The sequence below is a fragment of the Papaver somniferum genome, chromosome 1, assembly GCF_003573695.1.
Source record: "Papaver somniferum cultivar HN1 chromosome 1, ASM357369v1, whole genome shotgun sequence".
NCBI classification, from domain to species: domain Eukaryota; kingdom Viridiplantae; phylum Streptophyta; class Magnoliopsida; order Ranunculales; family Papaveraceae; genus Papaver; species Papaver somniferum.
The window spans coordinates 146,757,400-146,781,288 of record NC_039358.1 but is presented as its reverse complement, the minus strand read 5'-3'; the positions used below and the strand labels follow the sequence as shown (position 1 = coordinate 146,781,288).

The window sequence follows — 23,889 nt, the reverse complement described above, 5'->3', positions numbered from 1 at the left end:
AAATCTTATTTACAACTTAGAATTCATCCTCAATCAATAGGTGTTTATCTACTCATGGATGTAGAAAAATCCATGATATACATATAAGAAAAGTCTAGAGATATTGTTACGATTGATGAACCGCTCTGAAACCCTAGCTTTCGTTCCGGGTGTAGTTTCTTCTCTCCAAGACTTACAATTTCTTGGTGTATTGATTTCTCCTTTCACATGACCTAATACCTCTTTATATAGGTTTACATTGCTTGGACTTCAAGTATCTAAGTTGGTTCAAGAACCTGACCCTAAACTACGAAAGAAATACCCTAAAAATAGTTCGTGACTTTTGGCCTTCATGGTTTGCGAACCCTGTTTGGGAACGAAATTTTTCCATAAAATCCAGGGACTCTTATTTGAGAACCCAGTTTGCAAACGAGATTTTCAGTTACGCCCGTTTGCTAACGGACTTGTCTTCGGTATTCGATAAAATCGTTTTGGCCGTAAATGACCTCATTTTTTTTTTTTGGTAATCGAATTCAATTCAAGATGGTGATAAGCAATCCTGAATTTGAATGAGTTAAGCTTGGTCTTTGGACCATCTCTTGATTTTGAGCGTTTTGCTCCTTTCGTCGCACTTCTTCCACTTCTTTTGGACTTGGGCACTTGGATATTTGGAGTACTTATTTTCTTGGCTCCTTTTGACAACTTTTCATTCTTCTTGAGATGATTCACCTAATAGAAACAAATAAAATAAAACCAAAGTAATAATTCGAAAATATGCAAGAATAATAACTAAAACAAGCATGGAATGGACATTAAAATCATATGAAATACGCAATTATCACGATACAAATTAACAAACACAATAATCCTAGATAACCTCAAGAGAGCTCTGGATAATAAAACAAATGGAAGGTGGACAATTTTTACAAGGAGTCCTCTAGGCATACAGGACGACACCAATACCGTTAACAAAAACTGGCACCATTTATGTTAGCGTATGGTGTATAACCTATGACCCCCATAGAGCTAATACTACCAACCACAAGAACTCTTGCATAAAGTTCAAGGCAATATTCTAAAATCTTTTAAAGGATAAAGAGTTTTTGGAAGAAGTTAGGGACGAAACGTCAAGAAAACTAACGATCTACCAGCAATCCAACAAAGGACAACAAAAAAGTGTTGCAAACGAATTTTCCTTCCAAGTGAACAAGTAAGAAGAAAGACAAGGCAAAAAATGGTAGATCCATAAAAACCAAAAATAACAAGTGAATTGAGGATGCCCTTCAAATGTCGTTTTTTCTCATCATAATGATAGTAAATCGAGGCGAGCATTTGGGATCGAATCCATGGATTCTATCCGGCCCATCCCTTTTTTCACGTGTAGGTGTTTGTCCCGAACACCAACAGATTGAATGTAGGTACAGAATAAGAATCCATTAGACATTCACACCCAAGTTAATTGATATTCCTTTTCAGTATGTTATCTTGTTCACTAATTTTGATGTCAGTTACAAGGAGTCCTGTAGGCATATAGGACGACACCAATACCGTTAACAAAAACCGGCACCATTTATGTTAGCGTATGGTGTATAACCTATGACCCCCATAGAGCTACTACTACCAACCACAAGAACTCTTGCATAACGTTCAAGGAAATATTCTAAAATCTCTTAAAGGATAAAGAGTTTTTGAAAGAAGTTAGGGACGAAACGTCAATAAAACTAACGATCTACCAGCAATCCAACAAAGGACAACAAAAAAGTGTTGCAAACGAATTTTCCTTCCAAATGAACAAGTGAGAAGAAAGACAAGGCAAAAATGGTAGATCCATAAAAACCAAAAATAACAAGTGAATTGAGGATGCCCTTCAAATGTCGGTTTTTCTCATCAGAATGATAGTAAATCGAGGCGAGCATTTGGGATCGAATCCATGGATTCTAGCCGGCCCATCCCTTTTTTCACGTGTAGGTGTTTGTCCCGAACACCAACAGATTGAATGTAGGTACAGAATAAGAATCCATTGGACATCCACACCCAAGTTAATTGATATTCCTTTTCAGTATGTTATCTTGTTCACTAATGTTGATGTCAGTTACAAGGAGTCCTCTAGGCATATAGGACGACACTAATACCGTTAACAAAAACTGGCACCATTTATGTTAGCGTCTGGTGTATAACCTATGACCCCCATAGAGCTACTACTACCAACCACAAGAACTCTTGCATAACGTTCAAGGCAATATTCTAAAATCTCTTAAAGGATAAAGAGTTTTTGGAAGAAGTTAGGGACGAAACGTCAAGAAAACTAACGATCTACCAGCAATCCAACAAAGGACAACAAAAAAGTGTTGCAAATGAATTTTCCTTCCAAGTGAACAAGTGAGAAGAAAGACAAGGCAAGAAATGGTAGATCCATAAAAACCAAAAATTACAAGTGAATTGAGGATGCCCTTCAAATGTCGGTTTTTCTCATCAGAATGATAGTAAATCGAGGCGAGCATTTGGGATCGAATCCATGGATTCTAGCCGGCCCATCCCTTTTTTCACGTGTAGGTGTTTGTCCCGAACACCAACTGATTGAATGTAGGTACAGAATAAGAATCCATTGGACATCCACACCCAAGTTAATTGATATTCATTTTCAGTATGTTATCTTGTTCACTAATGTTGATGTCAGTTGCTTAGTTGAAGCACTACTAGATAATTTTGCTGATATTATTATATTAGATAAAAATGTTATTATCATATGAAATTGATGATTTTCTTTTCTAGTATTTGACGAGAAATGGTAGTTTTTTCCAGAATTTGATGGGCAAGTAAAAGAAACACTAGTAAAAGTTTTGTATATCATTCATATCTAATCCATCAGATGTTGTTTAGGATATGAATATTAAAATTAAAATCCTCCATAGTCCATATAGATGCGGATGCCGTCAAAACCGGACCAATCCACACCATGCTCACCTGTTTCTTATCCTCACTGGACAGACACACTGCTATCGGGCATGTTGTCCCAGCCCAAGTGTACTCAAGAATCAAGTTCAGTCCAGAGGACTGGTTTTTGCTCTGAAAATCGAGCGATTAAATCGGTTTAACTCGGCTATCAACTCAGTTTAATTTCATTGATTTTTTCTTCTTTATTTTTAATTTTCTTATTCCCTTTCATTCTTCATGTTATAATCTTTGTCCAGTGCTACTTTTGATTCATTAACTTTATATATGCTTTGCATTTTTTGTTTTCTTTATATTCATGTGGAAATATAATTTCTTTCATGATTCCTCTTATTGTGTATGTTCAAGTGATTATTCTCTAATGGCTTTTGCCTCTTTTGTTGTTGTTATCATAGCTTTTGCTGAGTATATTTACAAGCTTTTGCTTAAAGGTTTGGAAAAGATTGAATTCAAAGCTTTTGCTCGTAGTGCTTTGTGAAATAAGATGCAAATCGTCGTCAACTAATTCAAACCCAGTAACCTGTCATGCAGCCAATCAAGGACTTCAAAAAAATTCAAAATTTTGGTAAACAATCGAATGTGGTTAATTTGTTTCCTTATTCTGCTCCTAACACTTCTTAGAGACAGCTATACTCTTTCCCTATATACAGAAGATACCAAAATATTATGCTTCCTTTCTAATAGGAATACAGTTTATATGACTTTATTCACTAGCCTAAATCTCGCTCATCCTCAATACCCATATTCTCATTCTTCTTATATAAGTTTGTCTAATCATCTAGGATTATCTCAATCCCTAACAAGTTCAGCTAGTATTAATCAGAGGTTGTTGGTGATGGAGAAAGGTTCTACTAGCCAAGTCTCAGATCTCGTAAACAAGTTTAAGAACGCTACTTTAGAGTTGGGTGATGTAACTGAAATCAAAGTCATAAAGAACAACAACAAAGAAGATGAAGTTGAAGACAAATGGGAAGCCAGTGATATTGGAAAAGTTATTATTGAAGGTCGGATGAATTATGATTCAGTGTAAAAGGGCATAGTTTTTACCTGGCCTTTCTTAACTTTGGAAAACTTGAGAATTATTGAAGTGGAACTAAATAACTTCATCTTCAAATTCGATCAATGGGAAATTCTGAACAAGGTAATTGAAGAAAGACCATGGGGCATCAACAAGCATCTCTTAGTTGTTCATGCCTATATCCCGAAAATGATTTACACTGAAAAGCATTGGGGTTTTCAACTATTTTGGATTCAGCTCAAATATCTTCTGCCAGAGCATATGAATATTACTTCTGTTACTAAAATCGGCCAAGTTATGGGAGAATTCATTGCTATTGAACCTAAGGATGCAATCCCCATTGGTAATGACCCTGACAAAGTCTGTGTCAATGTTGATCTCTCTATGCCAATGAGGAGGGGTGTCAAGTGCTTAACCAATGCAGGGGTTGCAAAATGACAACAATTCTTCTATGAACGTCAACCAAAGAGCATATGTACTGAGTGTTACAGTGTTAATCACTCAAATGATGCTTGCAAGGATGCAGCTATTTTCTTGAAGAAAGCTCATGAAAAACCATATTTTGTAGGTAAGACTAGTAATATCCGCAAAACTATCAATGCAGTATCAAACATCACTGAAAACCCCACCACAAAGGCTCCAGCTGTCAATAAGATTCAGAAAAAGTTTGCTAAGAATACTACTTTCATCCCACCAAAAGATGGTGAAGTTCTAAACCTTTCTTCTCTTCTCAAAGAAGAAGGAATCTCAATGGAAGAAGATAGTAGATTAGGTAAAAGGCATAGGATTGTAGATACCAATTCCACTTCATCTAAGGCCTCTTCCCAAAGCACTATGTTGAATTCAATCCCAGCCTCTATCAATACTCAATTGATCTCAACTGGAGATAATCCAGTAGAACGGACACTCAAGGGGAATCAGGTACTTTCTCTCTTGGTAAAACTTATTTTTCGTACAATTTGTCTTCTCATTCTATTTTCATAAGTCTCTATAAGTATATTTATTGCAAGCATAAGTCTATCTTTCTGTACATCTGTTTTTTTTTCTAGAATACGCATTTACTAGCATTAGGAATTTAATTTTGATTATTATTAGTTTTTTTGAAAACCGTAATACTTCTTTTGCATTAGCATTTAAGACTCCATGCATTCCTGATTTTATCCTTCACGTAGTTTCTTTTCGGTTTATCTTGTATCTTATACTCATTTCAAACTTAGAAAGCATGAAAATAATCTCGTGGAATGTTCAAGGTCTGAAAAGTTCTAAGACTAGGGATCATATTAAAGATTTAATCAGAACCCAAAACCCTGATATAATTTTCTTATGTGAAACCAAATTAGATGAAACTAAAATGAAACCTCTAGTTACACCCTCTGAAGGTCTATCTGGGGGCCTTACTATTATGTGGAAGAATGGGTTTTTTGTGAAGTGTTATGCAGTGGTAGTAATATGTTTCACTTAATCATTCAAGACGATCCAAGTCAACCAGAATGGCTACTTTCATGCGTGTATGGGTATGGAGCAGGTCAAAAGAAAAAATATCAATGGGAATTCATAGAAGAAACAGGAAGGAATATCTCTAGTCCATGAGTTTTATTGGGTGACCTCAATATTCATCTTACAAAGTCTACTTCTTCAAGTGATGGCAGTATTAATGCTTTGATTCAAGATATTGGGTTAGAAGACTTGGGTTTCACTGGTCATGAGCATACTTGGACTAATAACAATTTAGGTACAGGTAAAAAGATATCAAGAATTGACATGGCTATGGGTAATGCATCTTGGAATGCAGTTTTTCCTTCTTCAAGAGTTCTACATCTCAATCAAGTTGGCAGTGATCACTGCCCCATTATGCTCATAACTGACTACAACCAGCCTAAACTCTGGAAACCTTTTAAGTTTTTTCAAACTTGGCTGAATGATAAAAAAATGTGCAGTTGAGATTGCTAAAGCTTGGAGCAAGAAGGTACATGGTTCTGCGGCTTTTATTCTTTTTAAGAAAATGCAGTTTACAAGAATTGCTCTCTCAAAATGGAATAGATAACACTTTGGTAATATCAAGTGGATGCTCTTCAACAACAACTAACTGATGTTCAAGCTCAACCACACTCCACAGATAATACTTCTAAAGCTCTAGAGATAAATGCAGAACTACAAAGGTGGCACCATATTCAATTTGAATTCAACAGGCAAAAATCCAGAGACAACTTTCTGAAAGATATGGACAATAATACAAAATATTTTCATACTCTGACTAAAAGGAAAAGAGCAAGAAACAACATTGATTCTCTTAAGGACTTGAGTGGAAATTGGATACATTCTAGAGATCAGCTGGCTAAGTTACTTACTGAGAATCATGATATTAATATTACCACTAACCCTCATCTTGAAGACAAGTTCTATACTCATATAAATCCTTTGATCTCTGGTGAAGAAAACAGTTTACTTGTTGTTGTTCCTACTAATGAAGAGATTTTCTTAGCTCTTAAAAGTACGGAGAACTGGTATGTCCCTGGTCATGAAGGCTTTCAAGCAGGTTTCTACGAATCTCAATGGAATATAGTAGGTGATGATGTTTGTGACATGATGAAGAGTTTTTTCAGTTCAAAACACATGAGTCTTGCTCTCAACAAAATATATATATCTCTTATTCCTAAAACTAAAAAACCTACTTCACCTGCTGAATTCAAACCAATAAGCTTGTGTAATACTTCATACAAAATTCTCTCTAAAATATTAGTGGCTAGAATGAATCCATTAATGGATAGAACTGTCTCACCTTATCAAGCAGCTTATGTTTCTGGAAGACTTATCAATGATAACACTATAATTGCCCATGAATTGATTCATTCAATGAGGAAAAAGGAGGGTGATAGTGGATGGCTTGCTCTCAAAGTTGATATGTCAAAAGCCTTTGACAGGTTGGAATGGTGTTTCATCTTGAAGGTTATGAAAATTTTTGGTTTATGTGATGCATGGTTACAGCTTAATTAACAATGTATCAGCACTACTTATCTCTCAGTCTTGCTTAATGGCTCACCTTGTGAAGAATTCAAGCCTACAAGAGGTATTAGACAAGGAGATCCTTTGTCTCCTTATCTATTTATCTTAGCTATGGAATGGTTTTCAACGACTTTATCTGAAGCTCATAATAATACGAAAATCCCAGGTATTAAAGCAGCAAGAAATGCTCCTCCCATTAATCATCTTCTCTTTGCAGATGATTGTCTTATCTTTACTCATGCCAATTTAACCAGTGTAACTAATCTTCTTCAAGTCTTAGAAGATTTCAGCTCACAATCTGGTCAAGTCATAAATTTTGACAAATCCTCCATTTTATTTAGCAATAATATGGAACCTTCTAAGTGTGACACTCTTAGTCACCTTCTTGGAGTAAAGAATATGGATAATAAAGAGAAGTATTTTGGTTCACCTTTGCTTATTGGTAAATCAAAAGTTAATTCCTTTGAAGACATTAATTTGGCTTTTGAAAGAAGACTAGCTAATTCGCAGGGGGGTACTATGTGTCAAGCAGGGAGAGGTACTATGGTTAAGGTTGTTCTCAATGCTGTACCTATGTACCAAATGAGCACATTCAAAATTCCAAGGAAGTTGATAAAGAAACTAGATACTTTGCAAAGGAAATTCTTCTGGGGTTATAAAGCTAATAGAGGTAATAATCCTATCTCATTGAACAATTTGTGTGTACCTAAGGAAATAGGAGGTTTGGCCTTCAGAAACCTTGAAAAATTAAATCATGCTCTTCTTACCAAAGTTGCTTGGAGAATTAGCACACAACCAGATTTACTGTGTACTAAACTTCTGAAAGCAAAGTACTTCAAAGATGAAGAGTTTATCCATATTCAAAAAGAGAGGAATAAGTCTAGCTGGATTTGGAAAGGTGTGGAAGTTGGTTTGCAAAATCTTTAGCAAAATGTGTGTATGGAAATCAAGAATGGAAGGAAAACAAAAATCTGGTATGACTCCTGGATTATAAATCTGGACACTAAGCCAACCCCTTCTTGTCCTATGCATCTTAGTTTTGAGTTTGTATCTGAATTACTTCTCCCAAATTCTTCTAACTGGAATATTGAGCTTCTGCAAATTCTTTTCTCTCTTGCTGTAGTAGAGAAAATTTTAAGGATGCAAGTTACTTTGGATGAGGAAGATATAATTAGATGGAGACACACTAAAGATGGTTCTTTTACAGTGAAAAGTTCTTATAACAAACTGGTAGAAGAAAATTTTGTGCAACATGAGGCCATTAACACAGTTCCAAAAGATGTATGGAAATCTCCCTGGAATACGCAAGTGCCACACATGGTGAAGTTATTCATACGGAAGTGTCTTAGAGAAATTGTGCAAACAAAGGATAAGGTGGCAAGATACAATAATGATATGAATTCTGCCTGCACTATATGTAATCAACAAGATGAAACTATTTTTCATCTCCTGATTCAATGTCAGCATGCAAGAATAGTTTGGAGGAATCTGGGTATCAATGTAGATCAGGTTGCTATTAACTGTGCTAGTATAAAGGATTGGATCATCTCCTGGTTTGATTATACTCATTCAACTGGAAGGGAAGCAAACAATATCCGGAGGATTACTTTGATGGTTGGTTGCTGGGTTATATGGAAGGAAAGATGTGAAAACTTTTTTCACCAAAAATCTCCAAATCCTCTCTCCACAGTTACTAGGATTAATTTCCATCTACAAAACTTCATGCTTTCTGTTAGAGCATAGCTCGGTCGACCTCGCATGCGTTGCTATCTCAAGCATGTTTGTCAATGTTAGTAATCAAAACTATGAGTCTTGATTTCTAGCCTACATAGCTAAGTCTCGGACTAGGATAGAAAAGTGTAGTTGAGCTCAAGGACTTCATGACGATTCATCATACAATGACGAAGATCTATACAAGGAACCGTGGAACTTCATCAACAAAAGGGTATGTGGAGACTTGAACTTATCTATCACTCAAAAGTCTATCTCTTCTATCTCCTACTTCTTATGAGACAAAAAGTCGTATGCTATATAGACTAGATCATACACATTTGACATTTCGAGCTGAGCATTCATTTCTTATATTTTTCTCGAAATCATGTGCTGGTAAAGCGTTTCGCTTTGATCAAGTTTATCTTCACCTAGTGACGCAAGTCATGAAAAGTTTCAATCACTTTGAGAATTGGTCTGACGTGAATCGGTCTGTGAATAACATCTACATAGCGTCCTATAAGAATGTCTCAATGATTGGAATGAGAGTTTAGATTACATAACCATGTATTCCTTGAACCGAAGTTTTCGAACTTTGTTGATCAAGAGAAATCGTAAGGATTGTGGAATTGGCTTGCCAAGTCCGCGAACCCAGTCCGCAGACTCAGTCCGCGAACTGTCGAAAGTTCTCGACCGAGAATTTCTGCTGGATTTTCCAAAACTCGTTTGTGTGCTAAGTCCGCGAACTCAGTCCGCGAACTGGAGGGTTCTCTTTCCTAGAATTTCTGTTGAGTTTGGAAAACTCAACCAGTTTACTTAAGTCCGCGAACTTGTTTGTGAACTTAAGAGGTTATGATCTAAAGATGTGCGCTGAACATGAAACATTAAATTACTAAGGAATGCTTTATGCAAACCGTGGCTATAATGTTCATGAGCCGATTCAATCGAATCGAATCATCTTTGTTTCAATTGTGTCTTGTGTTGTTACATAAGATCTCATAACAATTGAACAACTCTTTAACTAGTTCATTTGAGTCAATTGAACTAGTTATGTTGAAGAAGAACAAGGTTAATATGAAATGCTCATATGGTTAACCTTTTGGGTTACTATGTTGAACCAACATACACGTACACGTTTGGGCATAGTTTTCGCAAACCCAGTAAACGTCTACCCAAGTGTGTGTGACGAGCTAAGTTTTCGATCTAACGGTTGAGAAATATTAGCTTGAATCTAAATCAGGTTTTCATCTAACGGTGAATATGTATTGCTTTGTAACTAAGGCAAAACCCTTATTTGAAGACTATATAAAGGAGACATCTAGCTTTGAGCAAAACTAATCCCCACACGTCTGTGTGATACTAGTGCGCTCGCTAGAGTCAATTCTCCCTTAACCTTTGGTTTTCTTCTCTAAAACCAGGTTAACGACTTAAAGACTTCATTGGGATTGTGAAGCCAGACCGATACTACTTTTATCGTAGTTGTGTGATCTGATCTTTCATCTTCTATCGTACGAGTACAATCGATTGATTGGCTTGAGATCGTGAGAGTTCTCCGATAGGCAAGATAAAGAAGTCACAAACATATTCGTCTCACTGTTTGTGATTCCTCGATAAACCGCATGTGTAGTCAGAAAGGATTGTAGAGAGGTGATTGATTAATCTAGGTTGTTCTTCGAGAATATAAGACCGGGTTATCAATTGGTTCATGTTCACCTTGATTTCATATCTTAAGACGGAACAAAACCCAGGGTTTATCTGTGGGAGACAGATTTATCCTTTGATAGACTTTTCTGTGTGAGACAGATTTGTTTATTATCAAGTCTGCGATTTTGGGTTGCAGCAACTCTTGGTTGTGGGTGAGATCATCTAAGGGAATCAAGTGCGCAGTATCCTGCTGGGATCAGAGGTGTAGGAGTACAACTATACCTTGGATCGGTGGGAGACTGATTGGGGTTCAACTATAGTCCAGTCCGAAGTTAGATTGGAGTAGGCTAGTGTTTGTAGCGGCTTAATACAGTGTGTATTCAATCTGGACTAGGTCCGGGTTTTTTCTGCATTTGCGGTTTCCTCGTTAACAAAATTTCTGGTGTTTGTGTTATTTCTTTTTCACATTATATTTTAAATAATTGAAATAATACAGGTTGTGCGTTCGTGATCATCAATTGGAAATCCAACCTTTGGTTGTTGATTGATATTGATTGATCCTTGGACATTGGTCTTTGGTACCGTCCAAGTATTCCTTGTGTTTGATTAGGACTCGCTCATTTCTATTAGCTTGAGTAATATCAAAAACAAGAGAGAGATATTAACTCCTTGAGATACTTTTATCTAGATTGAGTCTGAATGTCTAGTTGATTCTCTAGCAAAGTATTTCGGAGTTAGTCCATACAGATTGCTAAGAGAAATATTGGGTGGCGTTGTTAGACCCCCTCTTTTTCAATTGGTATCAGAGCAGGCAAACACGCTTAAGACCTAACAAGTCTGTGTTTGTAGCGATCTGACTCTATGGACAAGAGGACTATCTCTGACAACGCAACATCAATACAAGACTACTCAGATAAGTTTCAAAAATCTGAAACCACTGAGGAAAACTCCTTCTCGTCTACTTCAACCGAATCTAAATTCAACAGGAGGAAATCTCTTGATGAACAGTTGGATGATCTCTCGGATGATACTGATTCTGAAGAAGGACATAGTCTTGATGAGGAAGTTTCTCAATACATCACGTTGTTTAATCGTGAATTGAAGGAAACAAGGAGAACTGCTTTCTTGAGAAAGTATATGAGTCCTCTTTGTCAAGAAAACATAAAGTTGAGAAAACTCTTCAAAGGTTATGATGGTGGATACAAACTGTTACAATCTACCGTTAAAGATCATGAAGAAGAGGTTCGCTCAAAAAAATCTGAATGTGATAATCTTCTTCGCAACCTTTGTATATTAAAATAGAGGCTTGCCTAAAGTGAATCAAGATGTGAATCTCAACATAAGTGTTTCAATGACAAAGAGCGCAATCTTCTTATCAGAGAGAAATCCTTAGAAACTAAACTCACTGCTGCTCATGATAAGGTAAAATCACTGGAAGAGAATCTAAATAGGTTCGGTTCTAGCTCTACAAAACTGTCTTCTATGCTGGGAGCATGTAAAGAACATCATGATAAAAGTGGTCTGGGATATAAAGGAATAGACACTCCTAACAGTGGTAAGACTAAGTTTGTTAAAGCTGTTAATATTTCTCCATGTGAAGAACCCGTGTCGACTTGCAAAAACAAGGATTCTACTTCTTCTAAATCTGCTCAAAAGAGAATTACTGAATGTAAGTCCTTCAATTGCTATTACTGCGGAAATAAAGGACACTCGGAGCAAAGGTGTCGTCTTCGGATAAGGAATGAAAAACTTCACAACATTCTTAATTGGATGTCTAAAGAAGTTGTTAAACCTATATCACAGATTGGAATCAACCTTATTCGACCTCAAGGGATATACTGTGATAAGGCTTTTCCTAATTATGTCTTCAAACCGAAGGATGCCTACAATGGTGGAAGGAAAAACAACAAAAGTGTGACAAGTGCTGTAAATCAGTCTGAAAGGAGAAAAAGGAACAAGAGAAAGAAAAACAAGTTAAGTTCCTCTAATCTCCTCAAAAAGGACTGTGGATCCAATTCAGACTTCTTACATGTCAACAATCGAGTCTCTGATCTGAAGATTCACATAAACAGACTGAGACGAAATATCAAGAAAACATGGAATGTTGTTAACCCAGGTACTTCTAAATCTTCTCTTGATAATACTTCTTCAACTAAACCAGGTAGTTTGTTAAATACCGATGAAAAGGAAAAATAAGAAGTAAATAATGATGAGCAAGATGCTCATCTTACTACACCCTGACATGTTCATGATGCATCTCTTTTTAACTTTTGTCTTGTTAAAAAGGGATGCTCTTGATTCTCATGATTTCTTTTCTTGAGAAAGCTGTCAGGATTGTACTGCATTCGATGTTACATTATTCCGTTTGCTCCTCAACATCTATTTCTCTTTCTTTTTGGGCTTCTTTGGTCTTTCATAGGACCGATTCTCTAGTATACGCACCAACCCTCACGAACATCTTGTTTTCTAGGGTTTGATGGAACTCCTTATATATATAATGTGTTCCAGAGATGCAAAAAGATTTTCTAAAAGTCTTTTTGGTGCACAATGGAGGTAAGCAACAAGGTTGATGATGTTGAGCTATGTCCTATCGATATCTCATGCTTTCATGCTCTTGATCATGAAAACGAAGACAAACTGCCAGTTTAGATTTCTTCACAACTGGTAGGAAATCTTTTTGGAGACTTTAAGGTCGTTCGCGTACAACTTGGTATCGCAACACGGAATCTAGACTACCTAAAAGACGAACTAAGGAAGGCAACTAAGGAACTCTTTCTTGTTCAATCCCTGGTTGCAGACAGGATTTAGTTTTTCGTCTGATCTTGGTTTTAGTTGTTTGCCTAGTATGTCTTCTTTTTGGATTAGTTGGAAGAATAACTAGTGCTTTGAATAGCGATGATTGTGACTACACATAGCTATTTTTTGTTTTCATCTTCTTATATTATTTTTTAGGTTTATTGGTATTAAATTCTAAAAATATTTGGAGGATGAAGTTATTGCAGTATTGATCTTTATGATTTTGTGATATTGCAATTTGTTTATGGGATATGTATTGTTTGCGTCTGTGAACTTGAAGGTCTCATACGCGGTCAAAAGTAAAGTCGCTCATGAATCGGTATTCGTATTGATGAAATGACGAATGGACTTTTGACAATTACAAAAGTTATGCCTATGCAGTCATGTATTTGATGGAAAATAGGATAAAATCTTTTGTTTGACAAGGATAAAATCTATTATGTCGTTATGATGGAAAATAGAATAGATCCTTGTATGTTATCCACAGTATTGATCTTCATTGATCCATTTTGTTATGTATTATCGTGAAGGCTGCATTGTGTGTCTTATGTTGAGCACGATACAACTAAGTCGATTTTTCCTATTGGCTTTGTTGGTTGTTCCATAAGATGCTATATGTTGAGCATTATGAACTAAATTAACCATCTTGGTTGGTTATTTAGTTATTTGCTCCGAAAGTCTTCTTTTGTCGAGCAAAATCTTTTGACAATTAAATTGATTACTTTTGTGATTAGTTTGGTTGTATTCCAATTAGATTAATTACAAGTTCTCTTGTAATTAGTCTAGTTGAGTTTTCATATATTCCACAAATCCTTGTGTTGAGTATATGAACGGCTATACTAATCATGTTCTATTGGTTAATGTAGTCGTATATTCCGTAAGGTTTTCCTTATGTTGAGTATGTGAACGATTAAGTTAGTCATCTCCGTATGATTACCTTAGTCGTAGCTCCGTAAGTTTACGTATGTTAAACACTTTAAATTAAATTGATCACTTTTGTGGTTTGATTTAGTTGCATATTCCAATTGAATTAATCATGGGTTTACTTGTTATTAATTTGGTTGAGTTTTGGATATAGAAAATCATTTCTATGGTTTTTGGTGTCCAATTAAAAAATCCTTCTTTTCTTTCGAAATTAAGGTCGCTCTTGTTGTTCCTTCGGGAATGACATCAAATGGGGGAGAGTTCTTTTGAACTTGTGCTTAATGGTAATATCTTGCGGGGTGTGCGGCTGTGGAATTTTATAGGGGTTATCTTGTATCTTAAAACTCCTTGATGAATGCATTTAGCTTCGGCTTTATGATTGCATCTAAATTAAGTTGGTATGTATTTTTCTTTTAGTCTATGAAATGTCTCTTGTGGAAATTTCATTATGATTCCGTTCTTGTACCTTTGCCAATTTTATTGAAAAAAAGGGGGAGAAATAATGTAGTTCACACTACAAATACATATGGTTTTAGGATCATTGCGTAAGGGGGAGTAGTTTCCATAATCGAGATGGAGTATTGACTGAGTGGGAGTGATACATATCACCGTAGTATTATTGTTAAAGTCGTGATACAATTGGACTTTGATGTTACATAATAATACTATGTCACTGTATAATGATGATCGAGAATCTCGATTTCTCTCATTGTTATAGCTATGGATCTTCAACAACGATGGTGCTAAACTTACAACCTTTGGGATCATTGGAGTACTTGGAAGGACGAAGATTTCAGGGAACGTTGAAGATTAGAATATGGAATAGGAGCCACTAAAGTTTATCTTTTTTGTATTCCATATGTATTACTCCCTCCGTCCCTAATTAGATGACCTGGTTAAAATTTACTAGTAAATTTAGAAATGATTTATCTCTCAAACTATACAACGGATTTTCGTAAACTTTGTATCATTGGAAAGAATTTTAAAACACTTACCTAATGATTATAAATATGTCTATCAAACTTTACATATTTCTCATAATAATACTCATCTATTACTCCACTTATTTATGGTATAGGTCATCTAATTAGGGACGGAGGTGGTAATAGTTTTGTCACTAAAATTGGCAAAGGGGGAGATTGTTAGAGCATAGCTCGGTCGACCTCGCATGCGTTGCTATCTCAAGCATGTTTGTCAATGTTAGTGATCAAAACTATGAGTCTTGATTTCTATCCTACATAGCTAAGTCTCGGACTAGGATAGAAAAGTGTAGTTGAGATCAAGGACTTCATGGAGATTCATCATACAACGACGAAGATCTATACAAGGAACCGTGGAACTTCATCAACAAAAAGGTACGTGGAGACTTGAAGTTATCTATCACTCAAAAGTCTATCTCTTATATCTCCTACTTCTTATGAGACAAAAAGTCGTATGTTATATAGACTAGATCATACACATTTGACATTTCGAGCTGAGCATTCATTGCTTATCTTTTTCTCGAAATCATGTGTTGGTAAAGCGTTTCGCTTTGATCAAGTTTATCTTTACCTAGTGACGCAAGTCATGAAAAGTTTCAATCACTTTGAGAATTGATCTGACGTGAATCGGTCTATGAATAACGGCTACATAGCGTCCTCTAAGAATGTCTCAATGATTGGAATGAGAGTTTAGATTACATAACCATGTATTCCTTGAACCAAAGTTTTCGAATTTTGTTGATCAAGAGAAATCGGAAGGATTGTGGAATTGGCTTGCCAAGTCCGCGAACTGTCGGAAGTTCTCGACCGAGAATTTTTGCTGGATTTTCCAAAACTCGTTTGTGTGCTAAGTCCGCGAACTGGCGGAAGTTCTCTTTCCGAGAATTTCTGCTGAGTTTGGAAAACTCAACCGGTTTACTTAAGTCCGCGAACTTGTTTGTGAACTTAAAAGGTTATGATCTAAAGATGTGCTCTGAACATGAAACATTAAATTACTAAGGAATGCTTTATGCAAACCCTGGCTATAATTTTCATGAGCCGATTCAATCGAATCGAATCATCTTTGTTTCAATTGTGTCTTGTGTAGTTACATAAGATCTCATAGCAATTGAACAACTCTTTAACTAGTTCATTTGAGTCAATTGAACTAGTTATGGTGAAGAAGAACAAGGTTAATATGAAATGCTCATATGGTTAAACTTTTGGGTTACTATGTTGAACCAACATACACGTACACGTTTTGGCATGGTTTTCGCAAACCCAGTAAACGTCTACCCAAGTGTGTGTGACAAGCTAAGTTTTCGATCTAACGGTTGAGAAATATTAGCTTGAATCTAAATCAGGTTTTCATCTAACGATGAATGTGGATTGCTTTGTAACTTAGGCAAAACCCTGATTTGAAGACTATATAAAGGAGACATCTATCTTTGAGCAAAACTAATCCCCACACGTCTGTCTGATACTAGTGCGCTCGCTAGAGTCGATTCTCCTTTAACCTTTGGTTTTCTTCTCTAAAACTAGGTTAACGACTTAAAGACTTCATTGGGATTGTGAAGCCATACCGATTCTACTTTTATCATAGTTGTGTGATCTGATCTTGCATATTCTATCGTACGAGTACAATCGATTGATTGGCTTGATATCGTGAAAGTTCTCCGATAGGCAAGATAAAGAAGTCACAAACATCTTCGTCTCACTGTTTGTGATTCCTCGACAAACCGCATGTCTAGCCAGGAAGGATTGTAGAGAGGTGATTGATTAATCTAGGTTGTTCTTCGAGAATATAAGACCGGATTATCAATTGGTTCCTGTTCACCTTGATTTCATATCTTAAGACGGAACAAAACCTAAGGTTTATCTGTGGGAGATAGATTTATCCTTTGATAGACTTTTCTGTATGAGACAGATTTGTTTATTATCAAGTTTGCGATTTTGGGTTGCAGCAACTCTTGGTTGTGGGTGAGATCAGCTAAGGGAATCAAGTGCGCAGTATCCTGCTGGGATCAGAAGCGTAGGAGTACAACTGTACCTTGGATCGGTGGGAGACTGATTGGGGTTCAACTATAGTCCAGTCCGAAGTTAGCTTGGAGTAGGCTAGTGTCTGTAGCGGCTTAATACAGTGTGTATTCAATCTGGACTAGGTCCGGGTTTTTTCTGCATTTGTGGTTTCCTCGTTAACAAAATTTTTGGTGTCTGTGTTATTTATTTTCCGCATTATATTTTAAATAATTGAAATAATACAGGTTGTGCGTTCGTGATCATCAATTGGAAATCCAACCTTTGGTTGTTGATTGATATTGATTGATCCTTGGACATTGGTCTTTGGTACCGTCCAAGTATTCCTTGTGTTTGATTAGGACTCGCTGATTTCTATTAGCTTGAGTAATATCAAAAACAATAGAGAGATATTAACTCCTTGAGATACTTTTATCTAGATTGAGTCTGACTGTCTAGTTGATTCTCTAGCAAATTATTTCGGAGTTAGTCCATACAAATTGCTAAGCGAAATATTGGGTGGTGTTGTTAGACCCCCGCCTTTTCGCTTTCTGCTAAGAATAACGTGCCTTTTAAACCTATATCTCTTGATTTACCTGTTACTCTAGAGCATGTTACAAAAGTTTATGTCGATGCCTCTTATGATCATCTAACATATATTTCTGGCACTGGTATGGTGTTAATGTCTTATGCAGGTACCTTTGAGGGAGTTAAAGGATCATATGTAGACGGAGTGTTAGACTCAGAAGCTGCAGAATGTATGGCCATCCTGGAAGCACTCAGTTAGATTAAAAAGCTCGGCATCTCTGAAGTTCAACTCATGGCAGCTGCGGAAGTGGTTGTGCAGTCTATATCTTCTAATAATATGTTTGTCAGATGGGAGAATAACCATTTGATTAAAAATATTAAATCTTTAGTTTCTACTTTTAAAGTCTATAAAATCTCTCATGTTAAAAGAGATTTCAATAATTTAGGTGATAGTATTGCTAAAAGAGTAAGAAGAGACGAACTTCTCCGGGAAGAATACTTGGATTACACTCCATGGTTATCTTCTCTATTGCAAAGGCTTCCCGTGCCTGACTGCTTAAGCAATATATTCTTCTAGTTATAAAAAAAAAAAAATCAAGTTCAGTCCAAGTCAAGTCAAGTAGTCAACTACTTATCAGTGTCAAGAATTAGGGTTAGGGTTTTATTGATAGGATCGGCCGTCTTAGGTTTTAGAGCTGCACACTATATAAAGAACCTCACTCCATAATCTCAATATCGTTCTCAGTTCTCCTTCTACTACATCCTATATATCGTCTTAGTTAGGGCTGTATGTTTGATTTCCATTATACTGTTCTTATTTTCATTCTCAGGGTTTATGTGTTTCGATTTATCATTAGAAATCCCAATGAGGAAGCGAACCCAAAAGATAGGAAGTGCCGTATGACACTTAAACCCAGCAGTTGATATCGTTTCTTCCTATTAAACCAAGAAAGTTCTTTAGAGGTCTTCTGATTTTGTTTTGTTTTCATTAGAATTTCCAAAGAATTCTTTTGATCTCACTTCACTATCAGGCTAAAGGTCTCTTAAGATTAGTACTGGCGGTGGTGGTTGTGTTCGTTTCTTCTGCTGTGTGTATGATTTGGAAAGGGAATCTGAGGGTATATGTTTCTAATCAAATATTGTAAATTTTTTTGTATGTAAAATTTGGTCCGAGCCACGTTGATGGTAGTCAAAAAGACAATGACCATCAATGCTATGATTGGACCTATATAAATTCCATATTTCGCATCTTGATAGGAATCTGTATACTGATTTACCATTCATTTACAGAGCCGTTTTATGCGATTACATCCTTTGAATTTCTTAAATAAATTAGTATTGAATTAGTTGTTTGGATATATGGATTGCCTGTGATGATCAAAACTTATTTGGAATTACCGTCTGAATTCTTTGATGTTAACCTTTGGCTGTTTTTCTGAGGCATTCTAAATTATATCTTATATCTTAGGTTAGTGTTTTTAATTTGGTCAGTTTGTAATGTTATTTTTGACGGGGATGGCTTTCTGGCAGAAAGCCTCCTAACTTGTTGAAGCGAACAAATTCCCGTGTTCGTAAAATTCATAGTAAACGTCGGAAATTAAGTTCTGTGTACGTTGTTGGTCCTCTTCTGAGTTCCACCGTTGTTTGAACGGTCTCATATTCCATCGCCTTGGGGAGCTGCGTTGTGGCCATTACCTCTTGGGACTGGCCATGAGACAGATATTCTATTCAAGTTAACTTATCATGTTAGTTGTCTCTTGCTGTTTATGTTGATTAATGATGATAGGTTTGGAAAATTGCACCATCTTAGATGAGAGGAAGAGTCGTTTAGTTTTTAGGGTTTTACCATATTTGATGTTTTTGTATTCACAGGCCATTTCGACTTTCTTCTCGTCTTTTTTTTGGCTACGTTTCTAGTTTTTACTGTCATGGAACGCATGTTTGTCTTTTGACGGGGGAGGTTTTGGCAAAAACTCTCTTTCACTGATTGGAGCAAACCAGTTATGTTTGCAAAATCCTCTGTAAACGTCGCACACAAAGCTTGATATGTCGACGGTTGAAAAATCTCCATTGCCTTGGGGAGCTGCGTTGTGGCCATTACCTCTTGGGACTGGCCATGAGACATATATTTTTTATTTCTGTTATCTTGATTTATGTTTTGAATTTGAGCCTATGAGGATATCTGATATAAAGAACACCATCTTTCGGGACTGAATGGCTTAACGCCTTGGTGACAAATTCTGCAATTCTGTGGCTTATAATCTTAGTTTGATTACTGTGTTAACAAAATATAGTTGTTGCTTGCTTGTTGCTTGTGTATATTTACAGGTGCAGGTGGTCAAGATATGGAACTGTGAGTGCGAAAAGTCTGTATAAGATGGCTGCCTGTTTGAAGATTATGAAAATTATGTATTAGATGGTTCTGTACTGTGTTCGTAAAATTGATCTTTGTTGATATGATTTGTATCATAGAAATTTAATTTAAGAAGTGTTTTTTCTATTCCGTTTATCTTTGAATTTTTTGGGGTAAATTTTTCTTATGCCTGGTTTTCTAAGGCTACCCCCGTGGGAAAAGTTGCAAATCAAGAAAAAAGTGTGGGAAAAAAAAAGTTAAGCCTGGTAGTTGATAGTTTCTCACAAGTGCTTGCAGTCCAACTATCATCGAGATTGAAATGCTGAACCGTTCGATCAAAAAGTGGTCTAAACACTGAACCATTCAGCGCCGATCTAACGGCTGAGATTTAAAGTGCTGAACCTTTCAACACTGAGCGCCGAACGGTTCGCTGTTATATGGTGTTCCCGTTGCTAATCTAGCTGCTAGATTAGCCATCTCATAGGACTTAGGAGGTTGCCCATGCTGACGTGAATGGCCAATCTAACAGCTAGATATCTGGCATATAGGACTAAGCCTAAGATTAGAATTGCGAAGATTTGACTCTGACCATATCATCCTACACTGCCATTTCTCTACTGTGGGATGCTGTGCCTTGGGATAGTCCTGCATTATTATTACTCTGCAATCTTCTTGCTATCAACCTCACAACTGATCAGCTATCAACCTCAGTTGCTTGAACACTTGAGTCTAACCTTAGACAAACTAAGGGCAATTTTTATGGCAATCCATTTTTTTTTTGTGTTTTCCACTATGGTAAAGGACATAATTAAGTGCGCGACAGCGCTCGTGGGTAAATCGCTTCGCTAGCGACTACTTTTCATTTAAAGGTTATCGGAACGGCTAGTTTCTACCGGCAAGTTTTTTCCTCCATAAATATGCCTCGAATTTGATCTTACAATTCACAACAATCTTTCATCCGATCAATCTTTTCTTTCAATTGCTTTCAATTTTCAACCATGAATTCTGAATTTGATTCTTCTGAGGAAGATATGAAGATGGATGAAATGTTGTATGAAGAAGATGAAGAAATGTGTATGGAGTTTTTGCGTCAAATGGATGAAGATGCAGATCAAGATAGAAGAAGGCGAAATTTTATGTTGCAATTACTATCCGGGATTATACCAACGTCTTTAGAGCCATATGACGTTGCGACTAGAAGATGGACGTGGCGAAATCGATATTTTTACCACGAAAAGATGATGCATGATTATTTTAATCATGATTGTGTCTATTTCGATGAGGATTTTCAGCGACGATTCCGCAGAGGCCGCGCTTTGTCAGGTACAACCTTTATTTAATTATCAGTATGATGCACGACATGTACGAGACTTTAGTCCCGAGCAAAAGGTCACTGCGGCCCTCCGTATACTATGTAACGGGGTACCAGCGAATTCCACGGATGATTACATCCGTATTGGGAAAACAACTGCCTTTAGGTATCTCAAATTGTTTTGCGAAACAATAGTCGAGCATTTTGATCCAACCTTTTTAAGAAAGCGTACACTGGAAGATGTTCAAAGGATAACCGCAGAAAACACCGCGAAGGGTTTTCCAGGAATGCTAGGTAGTCTAGCCTGCATGCACTGGACGTAACATGCATGTCCGGTTGAATGGGCAGGCCAATATAAGGGTCATTATCCAAAACCAATTATAATTTTAGAAGCTTCAGCTAGCTTTGATTGTTGGTTTTGACATGCCTTTTTTGGACTCCCGGGTTCAAATAACGATCTCAATGTTTTGTATAAGTCACCATTGTTTGAAGATCTTAAGAATGGGGTCGCGCCGCACTGTATTTTCACCATCAACGATCATCACTACACTCAGGGTTATTATCTAGCAGACGGAATCTATCCAGAATGGTCAACTATGGTTCAAGCTTATAAACAAGTAGGTTTTGGACCAACGTCTTCGAAGGATATGAAGTACGTCAACACCTAACAAATGAAATGCATAAAGGATGTTGAACGCGCTTTTGACATTCTGAAAAGGAAGTTTGCCATCTGGGCGGACACGCTTTTTTGATATTCAAGTAATGAACGAAATTATGTTGACTTGCATCATTCTGCATAACATGGTCATTGAAGAAACAATGCGTGACCCAACCTGGACTAGTTTTCCAGATGAAGATTTGAAGCCGAATCTTGTGGTAGAGCATGGGCGCCCGACAAGAGAATAATATAGACTTGCTACTGACAGACTCCAAAACCGGGAATCTATGGACAACTAAGACAAGATTTAACAAAACACCTTTGGGCTTTAAAAGGAGCAACAAACAATGTGCGGGGGAGAGACAGAGGGAGACGGAGATAGATGTTATTTTCAATTTAGTGTTGTTGTTTATTTTAATTAATATGTTTTTTAATTTGAAGTTGTTTGTTAAAATTGAGGCAATTATAATAAAAGTAATTTTAAATAAAATTTAAATAAACGAGTACAGTTAAATTTAACTAAACTAAACTGATTAAATGTTAGCAAGACTGTATTCATCTTCGTTTTCTTCTGAGGCATCATCTTCGTCTTCTTCCACGTCCACATACTGGCCAGTTTGTTGGTTGGGGGGGGGGGGGGGGGGGGGGGAGGGGGGGCTAGAGTTGTTGTTGTTCGGCCGCATCCATTTGCTTAGTCCATGCAGCATATTGTCGTTCATTCATGTTGCCAACGTCCAAGGAGAGTAATTTGTTTAGCTTACAATCCCTGTAGTATTGTTCTCGCGAAAGACGACTTTTCTATTGATTATTTAAAGCAATGGCACGTTCCCTGACTCTATCTGCATCTGGAATTCCCTGTGATCAGCGTTGGTGAACTCGCTTGAACCTCCTTCTGCCGCTCGTTGGGATGCGTTTCTCGCTGCTTTAGCAGCTTTCTGACCCCCTCTGCTTCTTCTCTTGATGTTGGTGTTAACGTCTACATTAGTGTTGTGTTGTTCCTGACTACTTGGAGTTCAATCAGGTGAGGAAGCAGGCCCCCCATTATGAAAATCCTGCGAGACTGGACCATATGGTGATCTTGCAGGCACTTGATGACCTTCCAGCAAGTATGGATTAAACTTGTTAAGCACCCTCAAAATGGTGAAACACTTTTCATGTTGGAAGCTGGAACCTTTATGGGATCTTTGCCACTCTTCCTGACATCTTCGTTCCACATACGGTTCGCCTTCACCACTTTTTCTGTTATTCCACATTTGAGTGATCAAAGCTACATATTAACTAACGACTCCTGAAATTGTGCAAAAACTATGAGACAACCCATCGCCATCACGTCTATTGAGGTTACCTGTTTCTTCACAATTTTTTTGAGATACCATTGATTTCATCTAATGTATATAATACATAATTTCTGCAAAGTGACTCGTCTTCATCCATCGTATACTTGACACCGCAGATTCTTGTGTTTCTTGGTTGTTGTTGTGATTGTTGTGGTGTTTGTTGTTGTTGTAATTGTTGTTGTGGTGTTTGTTGTTGTGATCGTTGTTGTGAGGATGCCATATTTTTTAGAAATAAAATGTGGAGAGATGAGGTTTTTTCTAGTAGATTGAGTTGATATGAATAGTTTTGTTTGAAGAGAAAAAAAGAAAAATTAGAGATGATATGAAATTGTGTAATTTTGAGGTAGTGATGAAGAAGATGTGAGTTTGAGTTCGGATATAAACTGAATTTATAGGGAAATAAAAAACAGTATCAGTCGTTGGATTGAAGGAGCCGTTGGCGCTTTTAGGATAAATGCTGGCGTTTCAACTTTCACCACGCGCTGGAAAAAAAAACGCCAGCGTTGTTCTCTCAAACGCCAGAGTTTGAAGCTATCTCGCGCTTCCTATCATCAAACGCTCGCTACATCATCCAAATCAATGAACAAACCAAAAAATTTGGTTGTTTGAACATCCATTTTTCATGTTTGTTGAGTCCATAGTGGGAACAAAATGAACAAACAATCAAGTTTGTTCATTCCATAGGAAATGCTCTAAGGCA

At 36.8% G+C, this 23,889-nt stretch overlaps 4 non-coding genes across 4 annotated transcripts; all 4 read left to right on the top strand.

The window, feature by feature from the left end:
• The first annotated feature begins 18,389 nt into the window (after window positions 1–18,389).
• Window positions 18,390–18,456, top strand: LOC113342430. Its single transcript, XR_003356660.1, has one exon. It is a non-coding gene; the product is annotated as a small nucleolar RNA U49 (small nucleolar RNA).
• A 239-nt stretch (window positions 18,457–18,695) lies between these two features.
• LOC113342411 lies at window positions 18,696–18,842 on the top strand. Its single transcript, XR_003356657.1, has one exon. It is a non-coding gene; the product is annotated as a small nucleolar RNA snoR2/U65 (small nucleolar RNA).
• Window positions 18,843–18,893: 51 nt separating this feature from the next.
• LOC113342263 lies at window positions 18,894–18,976 on the top strand. Its single transcript, XR_003356540.1, has one exon. It is a non-coding gene; the product is annotated as a small nucleolar RNA snoR77Y (small nucleolar RNA).
• Window positions 18,977–19,695: 719 nt separating this feature from the next.
• LOC113341369 lies at window positions 19,696–19,786 on the top strand. The gene has a single exon (XR_003355906.1). It is a non-coding gene; the product is annotated as a small nucleolar RNA SNORD96 family (small nucleolar RNA).
• The last annotated feature ends 4,103 nt before the right edge of the window (window positions 19,787–23,889 follow it).